We start from the raw sequence: 20,203 nt of genomic DNA on the forward strand, positions 1-20,203 counted from the left end.
GCAGAGATGGACAAACTTTATTTGTTCCAATTGAGTCACACCAAGTAAGGTATTTTCTTATTACAGTGAATCCAAAGCATCCTGTCTGGTGCTTAGGGCAGTTCTGGAATGATCAGGTCAACTTCCAACTACACAAGGAGTGTTTCAAGACCACCATACATCAGTGTTGCTGCTTCTTGAATCGTAGAATGCCACCGGAGCAAAAGCAAATAGTAAATTAGGTCTGATACTGTAACATAAATCTCTACACATCAAGAGTCAAAAATAAAGAAATATTAAGCTTACATTCTGACCTCTCAAGCCGCATTGAAAGTAGTCATGGGTTGTTTGTCTCCTCCCCTGTCAACTGTTCATAGCAAGGTAAAATTACTGCCCTTGGAGGCAACAAAAATATCTTTCAATTTTCCTTGCTAAAAGAAAAAAATCCAACCTATGAGAGCAAATGCCTGTAGATTATGGAGATGTAGAGTTCATGAGGTCTTCTACCTTACATATCTACTGCTTTGAAGTGGTAGGTAGGTTAGAAGTGCATAGGTAATTAATTCATATCAGTGGCAAAACATTTGTTGTTATGTTATAAATTTTGGGGAGCTGCAAGGGTGGCAGTTGTTGATTCAAAGGTGCCCTTCATAATCTGCTGATTTGGGTAATTTAGGCTGCTCTCTGGACATTTGAACACAGTCACACCCTTAATCCTGATGGTATCCTGAGGAGCAAAACGAGAGTAAGAAGGGTTCTCTAGAGGATGGATGCCTTCACCAAGGTCATCATAAAGTCTTGGGCATGTGTCTTTAAATCTGAATTCAAGGGAAGCACTGAGCATAAAAAAAAAATTTGAAGTAGTAGCCTTGTTTTTAAAGAGTAGAAGTCCTGGTTTAGACTGCTGAATGAAGTTTCAGGTTAAACAGAAGAGATATTGAAAATGCCATGCAAGAAAAACCCTTGAGTAAAGTCATTATCATGAAAATATAGCCAAGTCCACCCTGAAATCCACACATTTTGAATCTAAACTATTTATACTATTTCTAAACAGACATAGTCAAAATAACTATAAAAGATAACAGATGAAGAAGGACTTAAAGTATGTGTTGCTATGACTGTCTCCTATTGTGCCCCTGCTAAAGAAATTTTTATGTTCAGACTTATTTTCATTCAGCTCAAGGACTTTCTGGTTTTCAGTAAATTCTACATAAACCCAGATCTTCTATCTCCTCTGAGGTTTGACTCTGTTTACTGTTTCTTTCAACAGTCTGTTCAAAATGCAGTTTCCCAGATTTGTTCTGCAAGTCTCCTGCTTTTCTGCCTATCCTACTACATCATCTTTCCCATCTTCTCAACTGTTTTTCCTAAAATCAGACAATTTCACTGACTTTTTTTTTTTGTTTTTAAACTATAACAGAGAAAAAAGGAAATTATGAACAAAAATTCAGTATTTATGGCCTTAAGCTGAAACAAGGGAGATTCAGATTACATATTAGAAAAAAAATTTTCACTGGTAAGGTGGTCAGGCACTGTAGTAGGTTGCCCAGGGAGGTGGTGAAGTCACCATACCTGGTATTTGTTTAAGGGGTGTCTGGATCTGGCACTGGGTGATCTTGTTTAGTGGTTTAAGGGTCATAGTGGCAGTGCTGGGTTGACAGTTGGACTTGGTGATCTTAGAAGGCATCTTTCAACCTTGATGATTCTATATTCTATTCTGTATTTATACTCCAGTGCAATTCAGATATTAAAATTACTTGATTTGGGCCCATATTGAAAAATATATTCTCACTTCAATTTAGTGACAAAGCGAAGTGTGTTAGTGAAGCCTGGGCAGTTTTGATGTCCAAAAAGCATTATATGTCCAAGCTCTCTGAAAAGAAATACTTTCTATTTTGACCAATATTCCAGAGTTACAAGGACATCTCCAGAGCTTCTGGATTTGCAGAGTCATAACCCCAGAGCAGAAAGCATCATCAAGACATTTAGTATATAATGTAGAGAAAAAACTTCAAAAGAGTGTTTTCTTAAAAAGTGTTCTCAAAATACTGAAACAACCATCAAAATCCCACTAGGGTTATGGTAAAAGTAATCAAAACCAAATTCCAAGTAATTAGAAACAACACTTGAAAAGTAGTCTAGTATCTCCATTTTTCCTACAACCCTATCAATCTCCAGGCACTTCAAAACATTGCAATATCAAAAATCTCCTACCTCCACCCAATTTATTCTCCCATGAGAAGAGACCCACATTTTTATCTATCAGCTCTGACTGACCTCAAGTTTTAAATGACCCCACCTGGCTTTCCACTTATAATTATGGCAATTACACTCTGCCCCTCTGGGCTTCTTGCCAGCGCAGTCCAGTTGATTTTCCTTCAAAGGTACAGAAAGCTCTATGGCTTGAAAAAGGCTGCAGATACAGGCAAAGAGAAGTATAAGACAACAGAGTCCAATATAAAAAACTCTGTTATGTGCATTATTCACTGATCTCACTCAGAAGTATTCTTTTCTGCAAGTATAGGCTAACTTGATCTTAAGTCATCTGACTTTTACAGAAGCCTTCCATGTACGTCAGGTTTCAGTCGAATCTGTTATCATTACAAGTGCAACCTGAAGGATACTTTTCTGTGTTATTACATCTGTTACTCAGTCTGCTTCTCACCTGACACATGCTAGACCATTATTATTCTTCCAGTATCTAAAACCAACACTCTACTGATCTACTACAAAATCTTACTTTACTTTCTTTGCCAAACCCTGAGAGGAAAGTCACTGTTACCACACTTTGATTACTGCATCACTTTCCCTAAGGAACTTCAAATGAAAGACTCAAGTTATTTCAAAAAGCAAATCACACTCCCACAGGAAGCCATAAAATAACAGTCACATAAGGTTTATTGTAATATATTGTATGAGAGCTGAGTTTAGCTTAGAGACACACTTGAAAGGTTGTGTATTTTAATGCATCTAGACCTGACAAAAATATTCTCCTATGTGTATGTGATAAAGTACAAACTTTGATAAAAACTAAAAGGTAGTTCTGAAAATCTTGAGTTCTATCATCAGCAGTTTATCGCCAGCTGTAATGCAGTTTATAAGCAGTGAAGATGGATCTAACAATTCATATAATTACTGTCAATCCATTTTTGTATGATGTAAATTAAATTTGAGTTTCTAGAAAACTGCCTGTTAGATGTAGAATTTTCTTTTATGGACTCTGAAGGTTATTTTATTTCCTCAACTAAGCTATTACTTTAGAAACATTTGCCTCTAACAGTTAAGAAGCTCAATATAATATTCTTCTTATCAGGTAAATGTAATCTAGAAATAAGGAGATTACATGCAGGTTGTGCCTAAACAAACTGAACAAGTTCTTGTCTTGTTATTACATCCTGAACATAATTCATTATATACCTTAATGGAGGAAAACGTATATAACACATGCCTTATTAGGAGAAACATGATTTGAATGTTTTCTTTTTTCAGATATTCATGTAGAAATAATATAAGGTTAAGATTGAAAATATTAGTACTCGTTAGCATTTCATAGAAGTGGAAGAACATGATAAGCACATTCCAAACCTTTTGTTGTGCAGAGGTTCCATATTGAGACACTGTGGCACAACTTATCAGTCAAATACTTGTTTATTATAGTTCTAGTCCACATTTCTGCTGGTATCAAAGGTAGCTCTAGCCCCACAGTTTGAGTTCATCAATTGCTGACAGCCAACTATAATGATATTAATAACCAAAAAACCATAGAGACTGATTCTCTTGGATCACGGTCTTGGCACCAGATCATTGTTCATAATATGCATCATTCCATGAGTTTAGCAAAGTATAGGATCCTTCGTAACATTAATACTGTCTCCTGAAGCTGAAGTTTGAATGTGACAGAGGTATGTCACAAAGTGCTTTAGTAATACTGAAACTGTCTAATTAGTGCATTTTTAGATTAAAAACAATTTTTAGGTTTCATTTTGAAATTACTTTATGTAATAACCTGTTTTGGTTGCTGAAGTAAAGCACATTTTGTTATAGCAAATCTGTGAGTTCTCTAATGTGCTTTTCTTTTTTTTCAGTTTGATGACAATGAGATAGTTTATTAAAACAAAAAACACTAGCTTTTCTTTCTTTATTTTTTTATTTTAAGAGAATTTCCACACAAAGAATTACCATTTTTCTTCCTGCTCAGAAATGACAAAAATTCCTTGAGATAAAATGGAATTAAATAATATTTAAACCAAAGCTTAAAAAAACCTTCCTCCATCCATTGTCACTTAATTAAAAAAAAAAAAAATCAATGAAATCCTGTTGAGGTATGGTTTTGTAGCAGACTTTGTATCTTTACCCTTTTTTAACTCGCTACTAATATTTAACAGCCATTCAGATGCATTATATTTCTCTACACCAAGGGCATCTGACCCCATAATATTCTTCTAGTTGTCTCTTGGAGTGTTATATTTTACAGCTGTGTAACTTGTACCTCTTTTTAGTTTTTATTATTTGCCTTGAGAGCAAACTGGTTTTGTAGTTATAAACTTCCATTTTGCACCATATTGAGACCTGATTTGTATTCAGGGCTAAGCAGCACCCTGGCCTAAAGTATTTGAAGTAGTTCAAGGGAAAGAAAATCCCATTTTCAGGTGTGTTTGAACTGGGGCCCTGGGAAGGAAGCCCAGATTTAGTATTAAGTGCTCTTTTGTTTGCCACGTGAAGAATGAGATGATGCAATCCCGCTTTTTTTATGTTCCTGTTTCTTGCACAGAGGACTGGCACTGTAGCAAACTAACCCACTGTTTGTTCTTCTACCCAGCCAGTGAGCTTATGAGTTTCTCTTAATTTCGTGACGATATTAATCTCCACTTTGTTTGTAAGTGCCAACTAAGCTGCTACTGAGAACATTGTCCCATCCCATCCCAGGTGTATTGAGAGTGTCTGGCTGCAGTGCCTCTTTGGAAGGAAAGTAGATGCGGGAGATAAGAGGTGGCCACACTGCATCGTGCCATTAGCTTTTTGCAAGTTGTTGTGATTCGTGTGCTTTCAGAAAACTTTAGCTGGGCTTTTTCCAGGTTCCTTGGGAGAAACACTTGACTGCTGAGAAAAACCAACAAAACACGTAAATCTGCAGAGAATTAACTGCCTAACTTGTTTTTATTTTCTCTGTAAAAGACAAGGCTCTCCCCTATATTCATACATCTCCAACCATAACAAGGGCTGTGACATGATATATATAGCACAATCACTTAATTTATATAGTCAGAAGTGACAGGTATTCTGTCTTGAGAAATGATCAGCTAATCTACACATTAATTGAATGTTGCAGTCATTGAAGACGACATGAATACCAGAACAGACTACATAAAATGAAAGAGCCTTAAATATTCCCATTTCACATAAAAGATCCATTCAGAACATGAGAGGTTTGCAGTAGAAATTCAAATTAAACTCTAGAACAATTGATACGAAGTACAGAAAACACATGGTGTCACTTTACTGCTTTTACTGCTTTTACTGCTTTACTGCTTTATTGTCTTTACTGCTATGAGGTAGGAGAAGTAAGAGATTATGTCAGCTAGACTTAAGGAGGGTGTGAGCTAGAAAGAAATTTGAGTTATTAGACAAGTTACTTCAAACTGTTACTATTAAAGGCAAGTCTAAACTCTAGGGTAACTTATCAAGAAAAGTGACTTTGTCCTTTTTGTTCTCTAGTCACCTGCCACAGTGACATTCACTCAAAAGAACCAGAAGTCATACGAACTGAGAGATATAGTGCATTCTTGCCTGCACCTTTACTTGGAAACCTCTAGAAAGAGTTGTTTTTCTGTAAAGAATTTTTTATATTCCTGTAAGAAGTACAGGTCGCATAATTTTTGCAATTTTCTCTTAATATAATAGAAGAAGTCAGTCACTTATGGCTAAATTCTCTGTCTGTTAGCACTGTCCAAAGAGTACAGAACCACCAAGGCAGGTGTTAGCATAGAACTTCCTTTCCTGACTTTCATGCAAACTCAACTCATTTCATAGTTCACATGGCTTTAATGATAATATGTGATGTGGACTGTGTGCTGTCTATCCGTATTCCCAATTAAGAATAAAGAAAGTTATTTTTCTTCCACAGAGAGGAGAAAAACCACCCTACCACAGGGATACTATCTGTTGTTGGGTTGAACAGATTGAGGCTTCGTCTCTTACTTTTCTTTTTGCTTTTCATACTTTGATTAAAGTTCATTTGAAATATTTATGAAGTAGCCTTAGGCTTAAACTTTGTTAGATTTTTTTTGGTTTGTTTGCTTTGTTTTCCTGAGTCTTCCTTTCTAATCTGTGAAAGGTCTGATACAGAGCCCAAATTAATTGCCAAATGCAGAGATTACCTTTGTACATCTAGGAAGAAAAATCCATTTTCAGATGCTTGCCCTCGATAGTCGAAGTTCTATTAGCATTTTTTGAAACAGATATGTAAATAAATTAGGTATTTACAAACACAGATGTGCAGGTTTATGCAGATTACCTCCTTCTTAACAAACCCAAATACTTTCATATCTATTTATTAACAGATTTTTTTTTTTCAGCTTTGATTCTCAAGCTGTGACATCTCAGAACAGAGTAATTTATTTGGTAATGGAAGAGTTGTAAATGACTGCAAAATAAGATAGTGTATCAAAGAAAACTCTTCAGGAACTGTGTCATAATATATCTACACCTTGGGTTATAGAGGGGGAAATAGGAGGGAGGAGAGCAACTTTTTAATATTTGTACATAAAAGTGGTACATGTTGGCACTGATTTGCTTCAGTAACCATTACTACTCAAGGTTGCAGACTGATGTTTCACATCTTTTTTTCAGAGGCAAGTGACTCAAAGGCAGTCATTTGGGTTGTGAGGAAGGAGTCAGGGAAGGAGACCTTTACGTAGAAGTAATTTCTAGGAGTTACAGATAAAACAGATCTCCAAACTGACATGATAATTGCATTCCCCATTATGCTGACATATTTTTAACAGATGTGTGTCTAGGCTCTAAACAAGGATTATCTTAATTTGTTTTGCCTGTTTATTACTGTAGGAACCCTAACTTTTTTTAGCAAATGTATCCCTTCCACAATATTCTGAGCCAAGTCTTCTGTCCTCTTTTATTCTTTAAGTGAAATTTGATATGAACACTGCAATCAGAACAATGCTCTCTCAGTTCAGTGCCAAGGCAAGAGTATGGTTTGCATGTTGGACTCGAGCTCATTCCTTAGCATTCTGCATTTATCTGGGACACCCTTCTTTTCAATAGACTAATTTCTGTAGAAACTGATGTATTTTTAAGAATCACTCTCACTTGGTCTTATGAAAGACCATAGACATCATCCTCGTTTGCTCCTGAAATCCCTGTTCATTAAAGAGCTTTACATACTTCTGTTGGTGAAACTGAGACTGAAGCAAAAGTCTGATTTTTAGGGTTTCTTTTTAATTCAAAATTCAGTTCACTTTCAGGCCAATCATAATCAGGCTATATATTTATGTTCTACTAATTCATTAAAGCCACTCAGATCATTTCTACTTAAAGTGAGACAATGGACTTTATGTTAAAAAAGTAAAATATTCATCAGATTAGCATTCATGTAACTCTATTCCACATATTTTTCAATTTTTTACTAAAAATCTTGATAATTGCTGGTAGACTTGGCTAACTGCTAGCTACTTATTTCACACTGCATTGAAGGACACAGTAGAATACCCACTGACTGTAGTTAAGAACAGAATTTCACCCCTTGCACCTAATCTTTTGTTTTCACATCTTATTCTATCCTTTATTTCCCTTATATTATCCAGCAGTAAAGTGACCAACTCAGTCTGAAGATTCAAATTAACTCAAAAGAATTTGTATTTGATCCTCACATTCAACTACATGCATGTTCTGGATGAACAGAAATGCTCTCCAATGCAATTATATTTCCAAGGGGCATTTTGAGATTCAATCTTATACAGCATGTTCCATTTTCCCATCCTACAAATCTGTTCATCCTAGTGAACTTCTTTTTGTTTGTCTCTGATTTATAAGGTTGACAATTGCTCCAATGATGACAACACTGATGACAACAGATGTCATTAGTGGATACGGAAATGTGAATCGATAACAAATTTCTCTGAGAATTTGTCTGAAAGTTCTCCTAAAAACAGAAGTGGGTAAGAAATGTACAGAGACAGCTTGCTTTTCTTCAATTGTTCTAGCTTAATTGAAGAATTTAGGTGGTGAGCGTGTTTGAATCTGCTATGAGTTAAATTTCAAATAGACACCTTCCAGATGCTCTGTGGAAGGTGGTCTTAATACTCCAGAGCTGCTGTTGGGCAGCTCTTCACATTTCTATGATGAAAGAAATCAGATTGAAAATATTTTCTTTCCTGACTTGCCATACAAGATCTTAATTGGATAAAATATGACTATAACCAATGAAATATTACAGGGAAACAACCAATGAGACATTATCAGCAAATACTCATGTCTCGTCTTCCATTTAAAGCTGTTATTTCCATGCTGTGGAGACCACAGTTAAGGACTGTCTTGCATAGTTAACAGCTTATAGCAATACCACCTTGGTAATTCATGGGTTAATAAGTGCCAGAGGAAAGCCATATACATAGCAAAGCACACCTATGACTTCTGCAGCTTTTAATTTTTATAAAAATTGGACCACTACATTTTTGCAAGACTGTTTCATCATCAGTTATGTTGGAGCAGTGCAATAAGTTACAGGCTAATACTGGGGGAAGTTAACCAAGCAGATTTTTTCTTCCATTCTCAGAACAGAGATCTTCTGTTTTTCCCTATATTGACAACATTTTTCCTGCTCTCATGAAATCAAGTTTTTTCATTCCTCTTCCTTCTACTCAGAAAGGATATTTTTTCCTGTCAGGAAGAAATGTCCCGTCTTGCTCAATACTCTCATAAAGCAGAAATTGTTCACTTGCTGAACAAGGGCTACATACTCTAATCATAGACTAATAGAATAGTTTGCATTGGAAAAGATCTTTAAAGATCACCTAGTCCAACCCCCAGCAACGAGCAGGGACATCTTCAATTAGACCAGGTTGCCCCATCCAATCTGACCTTAAATATTTTGAAGGATGGGACACCTACCATCTCTCTGGGCAATCTGAGGTTTCGGTTTTTTGCCCCACTCAGTGTAAAAAATCTCCTTCCTTATATCTAAATATATAAATAAAACATTTTAATCTTAAAAACAGTATTGTTTATGAGTTTTGGTTACCCAACTTTGGTTAATTTTTTGAGAATAAGTTCATTTCTAAACAAAAAAGCTACCGAAGATGAATCTTTATTCATCAGATCAGTAGGACACATCACAACAGTTGCAATCAACTATTTGCCAGTCATTATTAACTTTTCTTTCCTTTATAAATCCTGAATCTAAAATGTATGCTCTGAACTGATTTACACGGGTCTTCTACAGAAGAGATACCATACAATGTATCAGTCAAAACCAATATATAACAATAATTTTTTCTTTGTCAACTAGATCATGTAGCCCAAAAACTGATATGAGATTTCTTTTTCCTGACTGTGATTACTAATACATTTAATGTGTTCTCTGTATGACCAACATAATGGAGGAGTTGCCCATTAGTTCAATGTTGAAAGAATTACAACATTATTGAGCTCATTTATCAACCAGAAAAAGCATAAAATATTGATTAAAACAGAGTAGTTAGGTGCTTTTGTGAAAGAAAGTAGAAAACCTAATCTCGAAAGAGAAAATTATTATTCTACAGGTTATTTCAAATAGAAAATTAACCTCAATTCATTATGCTATATAAGTCAAAACACTCATTCCTCAACTTTTGACCTGATCTTATTGTCAAAAATCTTGGATGAATGTTCAGAAGAAAATGTGATCACAAATCAGAAGTAAAGACTATTTGGATAGGAACTCTGCATTGTTCATCACAATTCAGTTCATACTGTGGTCATAAAGGTAAAAAGTGCACATTTGGGAGCACAGACAATAACAGTGGGAGAAAAAGAAATCAAAAGGACACAAAAAGGTATAGGCCAGACTCTCAGTTAATGTAGATTTTTCTATCTTCACTTGAACAACAGAATTTGAGATGATTTACACCACCTGAGTAGCTAATTTCATTATAGGTTTGGTGTCATGCTCCCACTAACCTGCCCTAACAAGGCTGTACAGTTGAACTATGATGGTAGATGCTGCATTTTTTCTTTAGCATAGTCTCAAGTAAAAGAATGGTTACAATTTTCCTTATATTAAATTGAGGTGATAAAAAGTGGGTAACCATATTTAGTAGAATTCCCCGTCTCTGCTACTATTTGGGAAGAATGTCATTTAGCATGGGAAATAAAGACTTTTCTGAATAAAACATATACTATTTACAAAATCTAAATTTCTTACCTTTAAGAAATGGTTTTCAGAGATTCCGAGAGCCTTGTTGAACATTATGGGATACTTTCAGTCTGGAAGGAAGACCTGAAATAGGTCCTGGAAAACAGACTCTTCTATGATTCAGACTAAAATGTTAAAGGAAATTATAAGAACAGTGAAATAGTAATGATTACTGGTCAGTGTTGCAGTCTTATAGGAGTGTTATAGTTAAGCTGTTTTTGCAGCTCAAGAAAAAGACATAAAAACTATTAGTTTCTATTAAACTCTTCAGGTAATTAATTACTTCTCAGAAATATAAAATAAAAATCTATGTTGAAAGAGCTTCTTTTTGTAGTGTGATAGAGATGGGAAATATTTGTACTCTGATGTACTAAAATGTGCAATGCTTATGAAGAAAAATAGCTAAGTTATTTCGTCAAGAAAAGTGGATCACTGTGTATGCCCACTACTTTTATCCTCTCCTTATTCTATAAGGAAACTATTCTTAATGTACAATAAATACTAATTTCATTGACATGACAGAATATTGTGGCACCACAGAAATCATTATGTTTCTTAGTGCCAATGACCTGAAAACTAGGAACAAAATTCTTTTTCCTTCCATTGACATAAATGCTTAGCAATTCCAACCTATTTAGTGGGATTACTCCTAGGGTTTACCTGTGTAACTGAGATAAAAATCGGACTCAATGAAGAAGTAGATAGAAAGAAGTAGAGCTTAATATGATGGACCATATGGATATTAAATAAAAGAGGCTATAATGCCCCTATAAAGGAATACCCTGTAAGCTTCTAGTATATAAGATGTGATGACTTCTGTATTATTGTGCCTATCTAAGCAGGAAAAAAAAAATAACTTATATAAGAGTCACAATAAAGAAACATCCACAGGTAAATTTCCAACACATCTATGACTGTTTTTAAATGTCTCTCTAGTCTGTCAATAATGCAAGTAATGAGTGGCTAAGATCTGCTAAAGAAAACCCTACTAAGTCGTAAGTCCATAGGTTATAATAGCTCCAATAGAGCCTCAAGATATTTTTCTGTCAAAAATCAGCATATATAATTGTTCTTTTTCCACATTTGAAAGGCTTGTTAATAGTATCTGTAATACAGATTAATAACCTTGAAAAGCCTTTATAATACTGTGCCAATGAGCTCAACACTAAGTGGGCAAAATTCATATAGAAATATTGTTGAAGTATAAAGTTTCTCACTAGGGAAGGAAGCTACACAGAATTGTTCATTTTGTCTGTTGGTGGTACAGTCATCTTCTTTCATCTCTATTTTCTTAATGTTTTTTAAACATACATGTAGTTGCTTTAGTTCCTCTCCTTTTACCCATATACACTTTTTGACCATGTACATAAAAACAGAATAAAATGTCAACAGCTCCTATTAAAATAGCATAAGGTCTTTGTCAGCCCTTGAAAATAACATGTCCTCTTACTAATCAGTTCCAAAATCTATATAAAATTTTTCTTCCTGACTTTTCTGACTTATGGCCCATTTTGAGTGTGACAGATACTAAATCTGTCTCAGTAGTTCTGTTTCATCATAAACACACTGTTTATTTTTTATAAAGGCTGTGACAGAGAAGCAGAAAGGAAGGTTACCTGTATGGGGCTCTTTTCTGTTTCACATTCAAAACCTCTGGAAAGAGAAAGTCGCTCTGTCTCTGAGAGCTGAGGGTGTGTCAGATGTGATGTCCTTTAGGTTGAGACAAAAAGGAGCAGATACTTAGAGAACTGTGCAGCTTGCAGTCGGTCCTCAGGGCAGGAGACCCCCTCAGGGTTTTGTGTTATAAAGGATTCACTGGCTTTGCATGATATATTCTTACACTGCCTTCTAATAATGGTTTTGGGTTATGTTTCTTTCCATAAATGTGTCCAGATTGTTCAAACTCAGCATCAATAGTAACAACTACAACCGATCATTACTATGTGATATCTATACAGAGTTAGCAACACATCAGGATCGAGCTGAAGAGGGTGTATATGTAAGCAATGTGTATCTAAAACCCAAGTACCTCAGCAGTTCTTTGACAGGGAAGAGTTTGGCAGCAAATTCCATCCCTGCACAAGCTGGCCAAGCCTCAGGGGTAATTCCCAACACCATATCTGTGGTTCACTTCCCTGGCAGAACAGGGATCACTGTTAAACACCTGAGACAGCTAGTTCTACAAAGAACTTTCAGAAACTTTTGCAATTTTAACCCCAAAATCTAACTCCAAGAAAAAATAACCTGTGGAAAGAGAGCCATCAACAGCATCCAGCACGGAGGGGAATCCTGCACATAAAATGGTTCTTGGCATCTCTTATTGGGATTGCAGGTGCGAGATGCTAAGCAGTAAGACGTTATAAGCTTGTCTCTGGACAGTGTCTCAAATAACAAGTTATAAATCTAGCCACATTTCTCATTCCTCTTTTTGTATTGAAAGTAAAGTACTAGGAACAAAACAGATGTAGTTTAAAAGAGTAAGTGTGCTTCCCTTGGAAGGATCAAAGCCAAACAAAACAAAAACAGCTCAATAAGTATGTATTTAGGGAACTTGGGGAGCTGGAGGATGTCTCTTGTCATGCTGAAAAAGGTCAGGACAGCAGGTGCTAAATCTGACAAAACAATTCTTTATGGCACACAGAAACTAACACCTTTCTGAAGAAACAATAATATAATAATAATAATTGATTAAATAATGAATTGAAAAATGATAATAATAGATAATAGATAATAAATAGATTGCTCAGAGACATCCAAAAGGCCTAGGCAAAACCCAAGCTGTTACCATAAGATAGTGGTTTTGTAAAATAAAAGGAATATTTTCTGCTGCTGACACTAAACAAGTTTATCTTAAAAATTACTAGCTTGGGCTTCATTATTCAGAGAGGAAAAGGAAATAGTAATTCAGATGCTAGTCTGAGTCACTTAGAGCTAATTCAGAGAAATGAGTCACCCAGTTTTCCCATGCCTTAATACAGTGTTCTGTATCGGGTCAGACCTAAGGTCATCTAACTAGGTATCTTATTTCAAACAAAGGTAAAATTGGATGCCAGTATAAGAAATGGAAACAAACAACCTCCCTGCTTTCAGTTCTTTTCTTCTCAGGAACTTTGTAAGCAGAAATAGGGGTTTTTCTGCCTATTTACTTCTAATCCATACAAAACTTAAACATCTATAACATACTTCAGCCGGCAGCTTTACAACTCAGCTAGACTTTGCATGAAAAACATAATAGTGTTTGTTTTGAATATGGTTTCTCCTACCTTCATGTGGTGCTCTCAAGGTTCTGAACCACTGATCTCTCTCCATTCTCATCAGACCACATACAATCCTATGGATCATTGTCATAACTCTTCTCAGGTGCCCCCTGCAGTGACAGGTCCAACCTGCAGTGTCCCCACATACTCATTCTTCACACAGAAGCCCCAGCATATCTTTCATCATCCTAGCTGCACCCTTGTGAACCTTTACAGTTCTCTATATCCTTTTTGAAATAGCACAGGTATGCAAGGCAACATTTCAAGGTGCAAGCTAACGATGAATTTATACCAGTGGCATGTTAATGTTTTCTGATTTGCTCTCCATTATTTTTTTTCTGACATTTCCTTCACTTTTCTGACAACTACCAAGCACTGAACCGGTGTTTTCATGACACTTGTTATCCAATCAGTCATAATCCATGCTGTTAACACGGTTATGAGAGGTAACCACTCCTGAAGGGTGATGGCGAATGCAAGAAATCATCATTTTTATGTGAAGTTAGAATTATTTTTTCTATGTGTACGATTTCATATTTATTTGCATTGAATTTTACCACCTATTTTGTTCCAGTCTCATGAGGTCCTTCTGCAATTCCTTACAATCAGGTTGCAGCCTTTGTCATTACACTTTGTGCCTTTTTCAGTTTATTTATAAATTTGTTGAACAAAATGAGTTCTCATCCAGGTTTGTTAAGAACTTTGTGATTTCTTTCCACAGCAAAAGTTGTCAATTTACTCCTTTTCTCAGTTTTTTGTCTTTTACTCACCCGTAAATACTTAGTCATATGAATATTTTTCCTCTTATGCTCTTCAACCTATTCATATCCTTAACTATGATACTTAAAACACTCAAAAACTACTAAAAATAAAACTAGTTATATATATGAGCAATACAGAGTTTTAACAAAGTTTTAATCCATATTATCAGAAGTATCCTACTGAAAATCAAACCATATTTTTTTTCCAAAATGGAAGACTGTCTCCTGACTTTGTAGAATCATAAAATGTTTTGAGTTGAAAGGGACCTTAAAGATCACCTAATTCCAATCCCTTTCCTGTGTGCAGGGACATCTACCACTAAAGCAGGTTGCTCAGAGCTTCATCCAGCCTGACCTTAACACTCCCAGAGATGGGCACAACTTTTCTGGGTAACCTGTTCCGATGTTTCAACATCCTCACAGTAAATAATTTCTTCTTGAATACTTAAATCTAACCCTACCCTCTTTCAGTTTGAAGTGATTGCCCCTTGTCCTGTCACTGCATGCCCTTGTTTCTCTTCATCTTGTAGGCTCCCTTCACGTATTGGAAGGTCAAAATTAGGTCAAACCAAAGCCTTCCCTTCTCCAGGCTGAACAATCCCAACTCTATTAGCCTTTCCTCATAGGAGAGATGCTCAATCCCTCAAATCATCATGGCAGCCCTCCTCTGGACTCACTCCAACAGGTCCATGTCCTTTTTATGGTGGGGCCCCAGAGAGCAGGATGCAGCATTTCAGGTGAGGTCTCACCAGAGTGGAGCAGAGGGGCAGAATCTTCTCCCTTGACCTTCTGGCCACACTGCTTTTGATGCAGCCCATCAGGCTGCTTTTGATGCAGCCCAGGATGTGACTGGCTTTCTGGGCTGTGGGTGCACATTGCCAGCTCAGACTCTCACTCACCAGCAACTTTTTCTGTATTTTTTAAGTGAAAATATACTTCTTCCATGCTTGGCTACACTTGAAATTAAATTGTTGGCATTCTTTCATTGGCTCAATAATTTTGTAAGTAAAATCCCTAGCTTGCTGATGTCAAGGTTAATCAATATCTGTGACACAGTATCTCTGACTATATTTGTTTCATTTCCTCATGCTAGAAATTTCACCAAATATCTGTAAAATAAGTCTATTCTGCTTTCAGCTTCATCAGTGTTTAACAGGAGATGAAATTCAGCTGTAAACAAATACGAGCAACTATAGTCTTGATGCTTGAAGAATTTTTATATTTAGATAGTTATGATGAAATCATTACCAGTTGTTTTAAATGGTCTTTAGCGCTTGCATTTGTGAGCCTCTAACTAGTGACTGCTTGTTAAATATAAGCATTCCATGATTAAGAAAGGTAAATAGTTTTGATAATAATATATATGGGTAGCATCAAAAATTTTGATGTATTCTACATTTACCATCACCATGTTTAGATAATAGAAAATTGGTTCGTTTTTGAAATGTAAAATCATGCAGCAAAACATGCAATATTCAAAAGTATAGATCTCAGAGAAGATTTGAGATGTTAAGCACTTAAAAGATTCTCTTAAAGCAAGTCTGTTCTTTGGGACAGCAAACATTCAGGGGGTTATGATATGTTATTCAACGTATCTTTATGCATAAAGCTGACTGTGTCATCAGAAATTGCAACTTGTGGGAAGGGTGGTGAGCAGAAATGCTGATGGAAATAGCAAGAACTGAAGCATCTGACATATCTGTTGAGTAGGAGTATCTGATTTTGGTGTCAATATTTTATTAACAAGTCTGAATTACTTAATTGCTCAACTCATGAAAGAAGAAGACTCCCAATGTGGCAACACAGCTGCATGTGAGACTACATACCACTTATATACCTGTTACCTACAGATTATCACCTAGGTACCAAAACCAGAATAGGTGACTTTCTTTTGCATAAACAGCACTCCAGAATCACATTCAACTAATGACTTTGGTGAGTGGCAGAGATAATGCAACACAGATGGGTCATATCTGTGGGATATGAACATATCAGAATGAACACACACATGATGCATATATTTCATAGTGTGTGATACATAAAGTGAATGATATTCCTTAGAGCTAACCCACTTTGTAAACTAAGACCCCACTCCATTTGCAGCTTTCCTGATCAGGCTGCCAGTGAGACAAGCCCTAGCAGTTCCTCCAGACCTTTCTCCTCTGCAAAAATGGACACGTCTTCCCTTGGAGACTATTAACATCAACATGTACATTCCACAGCCTAAAGAGTGAGTCACAAATAATTCATGTTGTCCTGTTGCAGAGAAATAAAGGGCATCACTGGGAAAGAAAAATGTGTACAAAATCTAATGGGTAACAATGGCAAGTGGTCAGTAGGAAGAAATAAAAAAAGGCAAGCTGCCCCATTATGTATAATTTGTGAATAGAAAGGGAACTAGGTTAGCTGATTTAATTTCAGTTATTTGCTCATAATTTAGGAGACTTTCTAATAATTCAAAGTATTGAGAAGATAACACTTTGAACCACATCATAGATTAATTAATACTAGTACAAGCCGTATGCTATGTATCTTTGTGATACTTGCAAGGATGACAATCTTTCAATTACATTTTGACAGCTGTTTTTGCATCTGTTAATGCATGTAATGGACATGTTTGACACCCTAATGGATCTATCACCTATTTACATTGCTCGCATTCTCAAAACCAGAATTATTTTCTGAACACATGGTTACTAGGTTTTGTTTGTTTGTTTTTATTCTGTAACCTTTAAACATATCACTGATTACAGAATGTAAAGACAGCTAGAGGCTGTTGTTACTGTAATTGCCAGCTGGGTAGGAGGTACCTTGAAATTAATTTGTTATTTTCAAGAAAGAAGAAATAATTATTTTCAGTTGCTGTCACTTTGATAAAGGTTCATATAGCCAGTAATAATAAAGGCAGCCCTTAGCACTGAAGAAAACTAATGTAGAGACTCACTGATGGGGCAGCTGTAAAATAAATACAGTCAAGAGTAAAGAACAAACTCCAAAGAGGACCATGTCCTAGGGAAAGTAAACATACAGGAAACTTATTGGTCATCAATGACAAGAGGTTAACAGAAAAAAAGTCTCTCAAAATGCATTATTGATGAGAAAACTAGGGTTATTATTCTTGAAATGAATACTCTGGCTTAAAATAACTCCGGTATGTATCTGAGTCAAAATGGAGGGGTAAACAGAAGAAAACAACTGCTTCTAGTTGTATTTAGGATCTTCTGAACTTTGACTAATTGATTGGTGTTCCTTCAAAGAAAAGTAGACTTTTTCTGCATGGTATAAGTAGAGAAGTGTTCTTAACATTTGAGTAATTGAATACTATGTGTTCAGTGGTTCACCTGATGTTTTCTTCTGCTAATATATTAATATATATATTTACTGAGTACTTTCCTGTATTTTTTATAAGATATTTTTTATGTTTGTAGTCTTTATTACATACACACAAAATATATATATGTGTATATAAAACTGTATCTGGAATATGAGTGGTATAAATAAAGAGGAAAAAAACAAGTACATCTTGAATTCATTAAAAAAGCCTCACATATTTTTTTGTACAATGAGCAATGAATGAATGCTTTCATATTTGATTATTGCTTATTAAGTACATTTCCCTTGATAGTGAAAATATCAGATATAATGTACTTATGAAAAACTGTTTTTCCCTCTCTGCATACCCATCTTATACATTGAATGAGCTTAGGATGCAGAGTGAAATCAAGAGCTGTAACAATGAATCAGGTTTCCTGATTCCCAGAGTGACAGAATTATGGTTTTGCATAAAAATCTAAATACAACAGCTTCTTGTTTTGGTGTGCTTGACTTAATCTAATCTTTTCCAATTTAGCCGTTTATTAGAGAGCTTTCAATGAGATGAAAAAGGGTCCTTCATTAAGAAGAAGGGTTAAAAATAAGTATGCATAAATTGGGTCTTCATCTTTGAAGACTTTTAGACTTTGACTTGGATGAGGTTGTGAACAAAGTGATTTAACTTTGCAGTTAGATCTGCCCTGAGCAGAGGATTGAACCAAAAGACCTTCAGAGGTCCCTTCCAGCCTTGATTTTGTTGTGTTCCGTGACAATAAATCCTTCCTGAATAATGTCAAAGAAGTGAAGATCATCATTTTACCTCTTATTTTACAGAAATTACTATGTCAGTCATAATCTTTACTTTGTTTTTGGTGGTGTGCTAGGTAGAAGGAAAAAATGTGCTACTGGACTTAGGGTTTAAATTAGGAATAGATTACATTTCCCCACTTTTATTTCTCTCCTTATTTTTGGTCCCAGTACTTCCCTCCATGCCATGTTTAAGGTTGGGAATTAGAACTGAAAGGCCGATCAGAGTCTCTCAGCCTTCTCTCTTCTTACATCTCTTGCTCAGTCACTGATTTATTTCTAGTTCATCATTTTCCATTGCTGCTTTTGCCAAGGCATTGGCATCAGCCCAGCCCATAGATTAGGATGTTCATGTTCAATTTAGCATCTTGGTCAGTTTGCTACATCTTTCCTGAGGAAACAAACTACAAAAAAGAAATCTTGGCAATCCACTGATTATTTCACAACCGCACCTGAGCAAAATGGCAGAGGAAAAGCCACTTTTCAAACCCCTGGGATTTTTTCACATCCAATTTCAGATACCAATGGTAACATTAAAGATGTCAGAACTTCTCAAAAGATTCCTCAAAACAATTTATAATGAAACATGCCAGGCCAAAATTATCAAAAAGCCACTACCGGATCACTTGATAATAATTAGGCTAAGTAGAAAATATATTTAGAGTCACTAAATAAGCCATAAAATGTCTAAATTGTGATTTGCAGTTACACAATCTTGGAATGTTCATACATGCATTTACACACACATGCATGCACACAAACATACATGGAAGAAAAATATGATACTCCCTAAGCCTAAGTGAATAATTATTTTTGCAACACTACTACACAGTTTTTTTAATGAAATATGTACTTGTGGTAGAAATTAAGAAAAGAAACCAAACAAAAACACAACAACAACAATGACAAAACCCCAAAACCCACACAGAAGTTGAGAATGGAAATAGCAGTTTACATAACACAGAACCTTTATATTAGAGTAAAAAAAAAAAAAAAAAGATGTGATTTCCTGTAAATTCCAAAAGACTGATTAAAGTACAATTACACAACAAATTATTATCAGAAGTCATATACAGAAACCTAGATTTTGTGTTAGTAGTGTTAGGTACCAACTGATTAAAAGAAGGGCTTGCTACTGAATAGTGTGCACTTGGCTGTGCAGCACCGGAACTGGTGAAATATTCCTACATCTGCTATTTGACTTCTTTATTTGAATTCTCTCTCTCTATATATATGTGTGTCTCTGTGCTGCAAATGTAACCATGTATACAAGTATATGTGCATATGCACATTGTCCTTATATGCCTTCCTCTAGTGGGAACTTCAGACACTAAGATCCAGTGGTTTTCCCTCTAGTCTTTAGTCACCACTAACAGCAAAGCTCGTAAGGGCGACTTCTACATTTTACTACTGAGTGACTGCTGTTTCCAGTTGCCTTCATAAGACTAACCCTTTTGTTACATTCTCTGCTGAGGGGGAGCTGAAAGCATTTTAGTGTCTGGTAACTAAGCTGGATTGACTCAGGAGTCAGAAAAATTATTTATCATTTTTTGCTCTCTGGGTTTTTTTTCCCATGACCTGTTACAGTCAGTTATGCAATCACATTTGCACTTGCACAAGCTGTTTTTTTCAAAGTCTGCTGTCACAAAATGTTTTTCTAACACCCATAGTTTCCCTCA

Source organism: Pseudopipra pipra, chromosome 1 (assembly GCF_036250125.1).
Source record: "Pseudopipra pipra isolate bDixPip1 chromosome 1, bDixPip1.hap1, whole genome shotgun sequence".
In the NCBI taxonomy this organism is placed as follows: Eukaryota; Metazoa; Chordata; class Aves; order Passeriformes; family Pipridae; genus Pseudopipra; species Pseudopipra pipra.